Consider the following 10,021-nt stretch of genomic DNA (forward strand, 5'->3'; position numbering starts at 1 on the left):
TTAGCACATCCCATATGTAAATATCAATATGAGATGGAATGTGAATCTTTAAAGATTTTTTTTAAAAGCAACTAAAATATCTTTGAGACCTTCTCTAATGTTGGCAAAGATTTTTTAAAGCACCAACTGAATAATAACATTGAAAAACTTAAAATGAGAATGGTTGTTCAACAAATGTACCATAAGAAAAGTGAAAATCCTGGCCACAGTTGAAAAGATAATCACAATATACACATATGTCAAAAGGCTTGTAAGCAGAATATAAAGAAATCCTATAAATACAAAGTAAAACTGACAACCAAATAGACAACTCAACAAATCACTTGAATAAGCACTATGCAAAGAAAAATGTACAAATGTACAACAAGGCTTCACATACATGCTCTGCTCAACTTCCTTAGTCATCAAAGCAGTATAAATTAAACCCTCAATGAGACAACACTATCTACACACCAGAATGACTAATTTTTTTAAAATTACTCCTAACTGAAATGTTATATCTTTGGACGAATATGTCCCAATCCCTCTACCCCAGCGCCTGGCAACCAGCATTCTGCTCTGCTTTTTTAAAAAAATTAAAATGACAAATTAAAAAAAAAAAAATTTAAGTCTGACACCACCAAGCATTGGCAAGGACATGGAACAGACGGAACTCTACAACAGTCCTTGTAAGAGTGTAAATTGGTATAATCACTTTGGAAAATGTTTCACAGTATCTGCTGAGTTAAAATTATGCATTTGCCATGACGCAGAAATTCTACTTCCAGCAAGCAGAAATACACACACACACACACACACACACACACCCCAAAATATATACAAAATTTTATCCATGGGATCTAGTGTGCCTACACTTGCTCTACAGTAACAAAATAAGTAAACTGCTATAAAACAGCAGCAGAGTTCAATCTCACAAACATAATGTTGAGCAAAACCATGGAGACACAAAAGGATATATAAAATATGATTTTATGTATATAAAGATATACAAAAGGAAAAGTAGCCAATGGTGATAGAAGTTAGGAAAGTGATATAGTTGAGAGAGAGGGATAGTGTCTGAAAAGGAGCAGAAAAGATTCAATCAGGAAAGCTGAAACACTAGGATTTTAGGGATAAGGACATTTTAAAGTAGGAATTAGGTATACAAACATGAGAAGACAAATCAGAGATGGTAGGAATTCTGAGAACTGAGGTATGTCCCGCGACCAGCACTGTTAACAGGAATCATGGTAAGTTTAGTGAATTCTATGAATATGAGCCCAATGAACACAATTCATTTTTTGTAAAATGACTACCCTGGTCACAAGCAATGCTGGGTGGAATTACATGGCAGAGAATTAAACATTCTGTTAAGTCCACAGGTGATGCTTTTATCAGAAGCATTGAAGCAAGAAAGGCAAATTCATATCTAGAATAACTGTCTTTTCCATTAAAAATAAAGTGCTGTCTCCTCCATGATGAAAGTGGTCTGGTGTAATCGAATTCCGGCAGGAGGTTAGTAGTCCCCTTTGAAGAACAGTGCCTATCTGGGGTCCGGTGTTAGTCCATACTTTTGACAGATTGGCCATACAAATGTGGTTGTAGCCAGATTGGATTTAGTGAGTGGAATTTTGCAATATGGAACTAATAAGCTCCATTTCTTCCACTGTGACTACACTGTCCCTGAACCCACTGGGAAAGGACAAGATTGGCTAAAGAAAAAGCTTGAAAGAACATTCACAGAATGTACAATCTTGATCACCTGATTATTAAGCTCCTCCTCTGGTAAGGTTGCTCATTACTGACAATTAAATAGGTCACAAGTAATTTATATTCTGCTCATTAAAAGTAGTCCACTCACATACCTCATTGTCAATTTGCTTTGTCACCAATTATCAATCATGCTTCTCTGAAGTCCATGACCAACCAGTAAAACTGTTAGTACCCTTGGCATCCTTCCTTCTAGGAAAAAAACTATGAGGTACACTGCTCAAAATTCTAACAAATGGGAATATTTTCCTTTACCACTCTCCTTTGGGGCCACCATAGTATCAGGCTGTAGTGTGCCAACTGTTCAGTTTTAGTTGATGCTAGCATATTATGCAGAATTACCTATAAACCAGGTCCACGTTTCTTATTCATTCAACTGATTATAGCAAACTCGTCATGAAGTCAAATGTATGAACTAAAAGACTGGTGTCACTGCAGCAGGACAAATGGAGCCAGGGAAGGTCATGAAAAGAAGGTTCTCCCGGGAGGCGGAGGTTGTGGTGAGTGGAGAGTGTGCCATTGCACTCTAGCCTGGGGCGACAGAGTGAGACTCTGTCTCAAAAAAAAAGAAAGAAAGAAAGAAAGAAAGAAAAGACAAGAAGGCTCTCATGCACATATACCTGATAAGAGGAACTATCACAAAAGATTGAAAAAAATCACAACCTTGGACAAAGGCCACCAAAACCCTACACACACAAAAATACTTTGGTTAGGACAGCTGCCCAGCAACTGGCTGTCCAACCTTGAACCAATACCACCTTTGTTATTGATCATTGTGGCCAAAGATAATTGTTTCAAAACAATTGCCGGGCACGGTGGCTCAAGCCTGTAATCCCAGCACTTTGGGAGGCCGAGGCGGGTGGATCACGAGGTCAAGAGATCGAGACCATCCTGGTCAACATAGTGAAACCCCGTCTCTACTAAAAATACAAAAAATTAGCTGGGCATGGTGGTGCGTGCCTGTAATCCCAGCTACTCAGGAGGCTGAGGCAGGAGAATTGCCTGAACCCAGGAGGCGGAGGTTGCGGTGAGCAGAGATCGCGCCATTGCACTCCAGCCTGGGTAGCATGAGTGAAACTCCGTCTCAAAAAAAAAAAAAAAAAAAAAAACAATTTATGTAATCCTCCTAATTCCTCCTTTAAAAGCCCTTGTCTTTCTTTACCTCCCTGAATACATCCACTATATCCCCATTGCAATACTTATTCCTGAATAAATACAATTTTATTTTAGAGATCTTCTGTGTCTGTTATTTATGTTGACATAAGTTTGTGTCAAGAAGTGAGACTGAAGTCGGCTGACCTCAAACGGCTCAGCATCCCCCAGAACCTAGGGAGGTACAAACATTACCCCTTTTGAGCCCTCTGCTTCTGTGGCTTGCCTTTTCTGCTCTGGTGGATCTTCACTTAGATTCTCAGACTTCTTTCTTTTGGTAAGTTCTTTTGACTCTATTCAGGATCTGTTTTGGCAATAAGTCCACCTTAAATGAAGGCACTTGCAACCCTCTTGGAACTACAAAGAAACTTTTTGTCTTTTATGGAAAGCCTCTTTTTTTTTTTTTTGAGACAGTTTCGCTCTTGTTACCCAGGCTGGAGTGCAATGGCGCGATCTCGGCTCACCGCAACCTCTGCCTCCTGGGTTCAGGCAATTCTCCTGCCTCAGCCTCCTGAGTAGCTGGGATTACAGGCACGTGCCACCATGCCCAGCTAATGTTTTGTATTTTTAGTAGAGACGAGGTTTCACCATGTTGGCCAGGATGGTCTTGATCTCTTGACCTCATGATCCACCCACCTCGTCCTCCCAAAGTTCTGGGATTACAGGCGTGAGCCACTGTGCTAGGCCGGAAAGCCTCTTCTTATACCAAGCCCAACTGTTCTTTTAGACAGTACTGTGGTTCCTACAGAACTTATGTTCTGTGTGGCATATATTTTCTGGTGAATTTGCTTTGGTTTTTCTGTAAACCTGGTTTTATATTTTGTTTGCTCTGCAAGCCTGGCTTAACATTTTTGTGAGCACTCTTCATTTGGTTTCATGTCAGTCTGGTTACTTGCAACTGTAAATGATTTGGCTCTTTTGTTTTTCCTGCTTGTTTCGGAACAGGTTCCAAAAGCAAAAATAAACTTTCTAAATGATAGGCACATTATATTATTGTTTTAATGTATCATGACTAAAATTTTAAAGGGAAAATATATTTTGCATTGTCTGCATGTTCCTGTGTCTATATATGTATGTAATATTTTCTACCAAAATATATGAAAGAGCTCTACTTAATTGACTTAAAGAAAAATTAGGCACTTAAGTAATTTATCAGAAAAATAGTAGTTAACCCAAATTTTTTTAAGTTTACATGACTTGAGTAAATCTTTGGTAAATAAACTGATTTTTAGTGGCCAATAACGCCACTGGGACTAGGCATGGTGACTTGTGCCTGTAATGCCAGCCACTTGGCAGGCTGAGATGGGAGAAACACATGAAACCAAGACTTCCATAACTCTTGCAACTTTCAAGATACTGCTAGTGGACTAACCCCTGCAATTCCTCTATGAATGTGGTTTTGCTTTTAGGTTACCATTTTTGGGTGCATTTATAGTGTTTGTCCTTATCAAAATAGTCCTCTTTCCATGGATCAGGTAACATTCAGTATGAGGATTCTGCCAGCTATTGAATGCAGCTATTGCAACTTTGCATTCTAGAACGTGGGAAATAATCAGAGGATGAGTTCAGGGATCCATTCAGACAGCACAAATGGGCCTGAGCAAAAACATCCATTAATTATTAGTCCTCTATAAGCCCTTCTGCTACCTGGCGGGCTACAGTGACATTTTAGGATTCTCAGAGTTAATGTCAATTCAGCTCTAGTGACCAGTAACCCCTCCATATTCAGGTTGTTTCCAATTACCTAAATCACAGCTACCATTAAATATGGCTGCAAGTCACTTTGGGAAAGTGCAGGATGATTTATGGTAGTATAAATCAGTTTACGCAGCATATCAGCGTACTTTCTCAAGGAGACTTGACCTATGCTTCAAGGTGATATGGGAATAAGAACTCACTCACATTATGGAATTGCCTGAGAGCCCACAATTCTCCCTCATGTTGATTTACCAGACCCAGAGTTTTTCCACTTATTCAAATCAAGCTGGAATTCAGTAGGTTTCTGATCTGTTTCACCCAAATTTACCCCACAATCTATGAGCAAATACAAAGATCTGAAAATCCCTTTGGCTTTGCTGATCATTATTATAAACACGCTCATTTTGTCCCTACCAATGAAGTGCCTCCACTTGACCTCTGATGCTCCAGGATCCCACCACCCTCACTGAATTTTTTTTAAAGCCCATTTTAATGTCACAATTTTCCTCTCTCATCCCTGATCTGCAGAGAAGAGTTAATACAGAGGTCTCCAAATCTGCCAATGCTCCTTTCACCAATGAATTCTCAAGTCTTTGGCAAAGAGTATCTTCAGAATCTTCCCAGAGCACAATAGGGGTTGAATAAGGTTTTACATAAATCCACTCCAGCATTCTGTATTTCTATGTCTCTGTATATGTTCTATAACACTGGTTCTCAGTTGGGGACAATTTCCAACCCCCACCCCCACCCCCGACCACTGATGTCTGGCAGTGTCTGGAAACATTTTTGCTTGACTGAGGGGTGCGTGTGTGTGTGCACGTACGCACCTAGTAGCTAGAGGCCAAGGATACTGCTAAACATCCTATAATGCATAGAACATCCCCTAAGAAATGTCAGCTGTGCCAAGATCAAGAAATTCTATAGCATACTTACAAAGTTCTGGCGTTTTTACTTTAGGGTAGGCTAACGTTTTTGCATCCGGGTTTCAAATAACTGAGAAAACCGTTGAAAGCATTCCCAGGTGCTCAAGCTAACAGTGGGTCTGGAATCACTGTTCACTGCACCCATATCAGCAAATCCAGCCTAATCCATCATATTATTTCCACCTGATTCAATACCTGTAAGATCTACAACCATATATATTTCTCAGGTTTCTATTGCTATAAATTACAAAAATCCTTATTTTAACTATATACCGCCTCATGGTCATATTTTCTACTTGATGACTCCCCCCATTGTCTGTAAGGACCTGAGTTTCATTACTGGTCTAGAAAAATGAGAGGTAGTGGAGGCAAGTCTTGAGAATCTAGTCTTTTGCAAGGAAATCATCTCAGGGAAGGTCATCACAGGCTCTTCAGGCAAGGGAGACTGACCTCAGAGAGAAGAGGAAGGGCTCCTTCTAACAGGAAGAGAGGCTCAGGTAGATTGAGCAAAGTCCTCAACTTTGTTGGAATCTGCTCCTTTGTTCCCATTCAAAATTTTCAGGATCCCATTCCTTCCCATTGGTGCCTTGCAACATGAGAGACTCTAAAAGTTGTGAATTCAATGTGTTGTTATTCAGCCACTGATTTTGGCTTTGCATCACTCTTTCTCAAAAACAAAGGAATGCTGATAATATATAACACATTCTCCAAAATGTTAATATGCAGCCAAACTAAAAGCTAAGAAAAATCTTCCGGAGGCTCAAAATAGGGAAATTGAGTCCATGGTGGCAAAGGAGAGGTGAAACTTATTTTTTTCTTGAGACAGGGTGTCGCTTTGTCACCCAGGCTGCAGTGGTGTTGAGATCATGGCTCACTGCAGCCTTGACCTCCCGGGCTCAAGTGCTCCTTCCACCTCAGCTTCCTGAGCAGCTGGGACCACACATGTGTACCTCCATGGCTAACTTAAAAAAAAATTTTTTTATAGATACAGGGTCTCACTATGTTGCCCAGGCTAGTCTTGAACTCTTGGGCTCAAGAGATCCTCCCAGTTAGGCCTCCCAAAGGGCTGGGATTGCAGGTGTGAGCCACTGCACCTGGCTGAGTTGAAACTTAATACCTCACAAAGGGGAAAAGAACAGGATATACAACTAGCAGTCTAATCTTGACTGCAGATGAGAATCAAGGCCAGAGGAGCCATAAACACTGTGAGTAGTAAACTACCAAACACTACAAATGAAACAGCACTGCTCCCTGGTTGCTAGCCCCATCTCGAACCTAACGACCCACGGTTAACCAGAAGGGCAGATATGAGAATCAAAAGAAAATCATTTTGGAATCCTGACTGAAGCAGGTCTAAGTCCTGCTCTACCTGTGGTCTTCTACATTATGCGAGACAAATCATTCTGGTTTAACATAAGGGTTGGTAAATTTTTTTCTGTAAAGGGCCATAAAGTACATATTTTAGATTTTGTGGGCCATAGTTTTGGTCACAACTATTAAATTCTGACACTGCAGCAAGAAAGCATAGATAATACATTAAAATATAGGCATTGCTGTATTCTAATAAACCTTTAAGGCAGTGAGCTAGATTCAGCCCACAGGAGGTAGTTTTTCCAGCCCTGGCTTAATCCACTAAACTGCAAATTACTTTGAGAGTTGGTGAGCTATCCTGATATCTAAGAGCAAGCTAAACATCGAAGACCCAGGATTTCTGACATTTAACACGGTTTGAGGTACCATGGACTTTACCTACTTAGCATGTGAAGGTGTAGACAGAAACAACAGGAATTGTAACCCAAATAGAGAAAATTGTGGAAATCTCACAGAAATCTCTGACCTCAGAGGTCCTATCATTTGCTGAGTAAAGCCTTTAACCAAATAAGCTTTAAATGTCACAGAAATGCCTAAGAAACAACTATTATTCAATCCTGCTTAACTGCCTGTTCCCACGGTTTTTCACTGGCATCATGCTGTTCTCTCCCTATGTATATCTTTTCCTCAGGGAATCTTTATTAAATTTTACCTCAAAAAGTATGTATTTCCACTCTGTATCTTCAGAATTTGCCCTCATCTTGTCACCCAGTCTGGAATGGAGTGGCACGAGCTCAGCTCAATGCAACCTCCACTTTCTGGGTTCATGATTCTTCTACCTCAGCCTCCCAAGTAGATGGAATCACAGGCACCCATCACCTTGCTGGGCTAGTTTTTGTAATTTTTAAAAATAGAGATGGGGTTTCACCATTTTGGCCAGACTGGTCTCGAACTCCTGACCTCAGGTGGTAACGTCTGCCTCGGCCTCCCAAAGTGCTGGGATTACAGGCACAAGCAACCGCACCTGGCCTCTTTGTAAATTTTTGTATTAATCATTTTTTCCACAGCTGCTGTACAATGTCTAGAAAGGCCCAGCCACTTCCCCCAATCAGATCAAGCACTTGAAAAGACAAGCCAGTGCCCTAGGTTATCCATCCATACAGCCAGTGAGTAAATCTGTCAAGATCTAAGAAGCATTCCTACAACTGGAATTACATTAAAACCATATTAACTGCATGGATTTGTACCTAAAAAGCTTTACATGCATTCACTGCAAATATATATTCACACTCACCAAATGCATCTGTAACTTTGAACAAGTTTTTATAACTGATTTCCAGATTTCATTTTAGCCTCATATTCTATATGATGACACAAGATTTCTTAACCGTAAGGGATTATTATGTTCTAGTAATTTTTCAAATTATTTTTCACTATGTTATTGTAAAATAACAGTATTTTACTATAAAATTGATGCTCATGGCCGGGCGCGGTGGCTCAAGCCTGTAATCCCAGCACTTTGGGAGGCCGAGGTGGGTGGATCACAAGGTCAAGAGATTGAGACCATCCTGGTCAACATGGTGAAACCCCGTCTCTACTAAAACTACAAAAAATTAGCTGGGCATGGTGGCGTGCGCCTGTAGTCCCAGCTACTCGGGAGACTGAGGCAGGAGAATTGCCTGAACCCAGGAGGCGGAGGTTGCGCTGAGCCGAGATCGCGCCATTGCACTCCAGCCTGGGTAACAAGAGCAAAACTCCGTCTCAAAAAAAAAAAAAAAATTGATGCTCAGTGAAAAAATTAAAATATAAAACTTAAATGTGAAAAAAAATCCCTGCGTTCTCCTTGCTGCTGTGGTGGCATAGGATAAACTACCAAACATGATTGGTTCACACTCACATGGACACACACGAGTTTAAGGTATGTGATGTTCTAAGACTGAATCTCACTCTGTCGCCCAGGCTAGAGTGCAGTGGCGCCATCTCGGCTCACTGCAACCTCTGCTTTTCCAGTTCAAGCGATTCTCTTGCCTCAGAAGCCGGAGTAGCTGAGATTACAGGTGTGCACCACCACACCTGGCTATTTTTTGTATTTTTAGTAGAGACAGGATTTCACCATGTTGGCCAGGCTGGTCTCAAACTCCCGACCTTAAGTGATTCACCCACTTCAGCCTTTCAAAGTGCTGGCATCACAGGTGTGAGCCACTGCACCCAGCCTGTGATGTTTTCTTTTTTTAACAATGGAGCTTGGCCGGGCGCATTGGCTCACGCTTGTAATCCCAGCACTTTGGGAGGCCAAGGCGGGTGGATCACAAGGTCAAGAGATCGAGACCATCCTGGTCAACATGGTGAAACCCCGTCTCTACCTAAAAATACAAAAATTAGCCGGGCATGGTGGCGTGCGCCTGTAGTCCCAGCTACTCAGGAGGCTGAGGAAGAATTGCTTGAACCCGGGAGCTGGAGGTTGCGGTGAGCAGAGATCACGCCACTGCACTCCAGCCTGGGTAACAAGAGTGAAACTCCGTCTCAAAAAAAAAAAAAAAGAAAGAAAAAAAAAAAAACAGGCGCTCCCAGCACAGTGATATTCTTAAACTGTTATACTCTTGTCATAAAATTTGCCCATCATTTTCAAGGATCCTTTTTACTGTAGCATATAAAAATTATTTCTATTTTTACAAAATTCAGCAACACTGATGTGCCACTCACCTTTTCTATTTGAATCTCCTAATCAAAAATTCCCATTCTATGAATTCCAGAAAAAAAAAAAAAAAAAAGAGATGCACATTCTATATTCTGATACATATTAACTTCTCTTCCAAAAGCATTTTTTCACTGTCACCATTAGGGAAAAGTGTGAAAGCCAGCCATGATCCAAAAATCGATTTTTGATGAACTTTATCAATTTTAGCAACTTTTTTGTCCTTTATCTCAGAATACGGGGGAGAGAAGTTGACAAAAGAAATCTGCAATAGCCTCAAACTAAGTTCTGACGAAAGTAATGCTACAGCCTTTAGAAGGCAATCATGTTGAAGCCTGAATGAAAATGTGAATATAAAAACCAATGACCAATTCAACATCTACTAAAAAATGTTTGTCATTAGCAACCGACACTTAAACCCTTACTTTAAGTGTTGAAAAAATAAGTGTAGTATGTAGTGTCCACTTATTACAAAATGAACAAAATTGTTACA

The sequence above is a fragment of the Sapajus apella genome, unplaced genomic scaffold (assembly GCF_009761245.1).
Source record: "Sapajus apella isolate SASKATOON/1434 unplaced genomic scaffold, GSC_monkey_1.0 scaffold130, whole genome shotgun sequence".
NCBI lineage: Eukaryota > Metazoa > Chordata > Mammalia > Primates > Cebidae > Sapajus > Sapajus apella.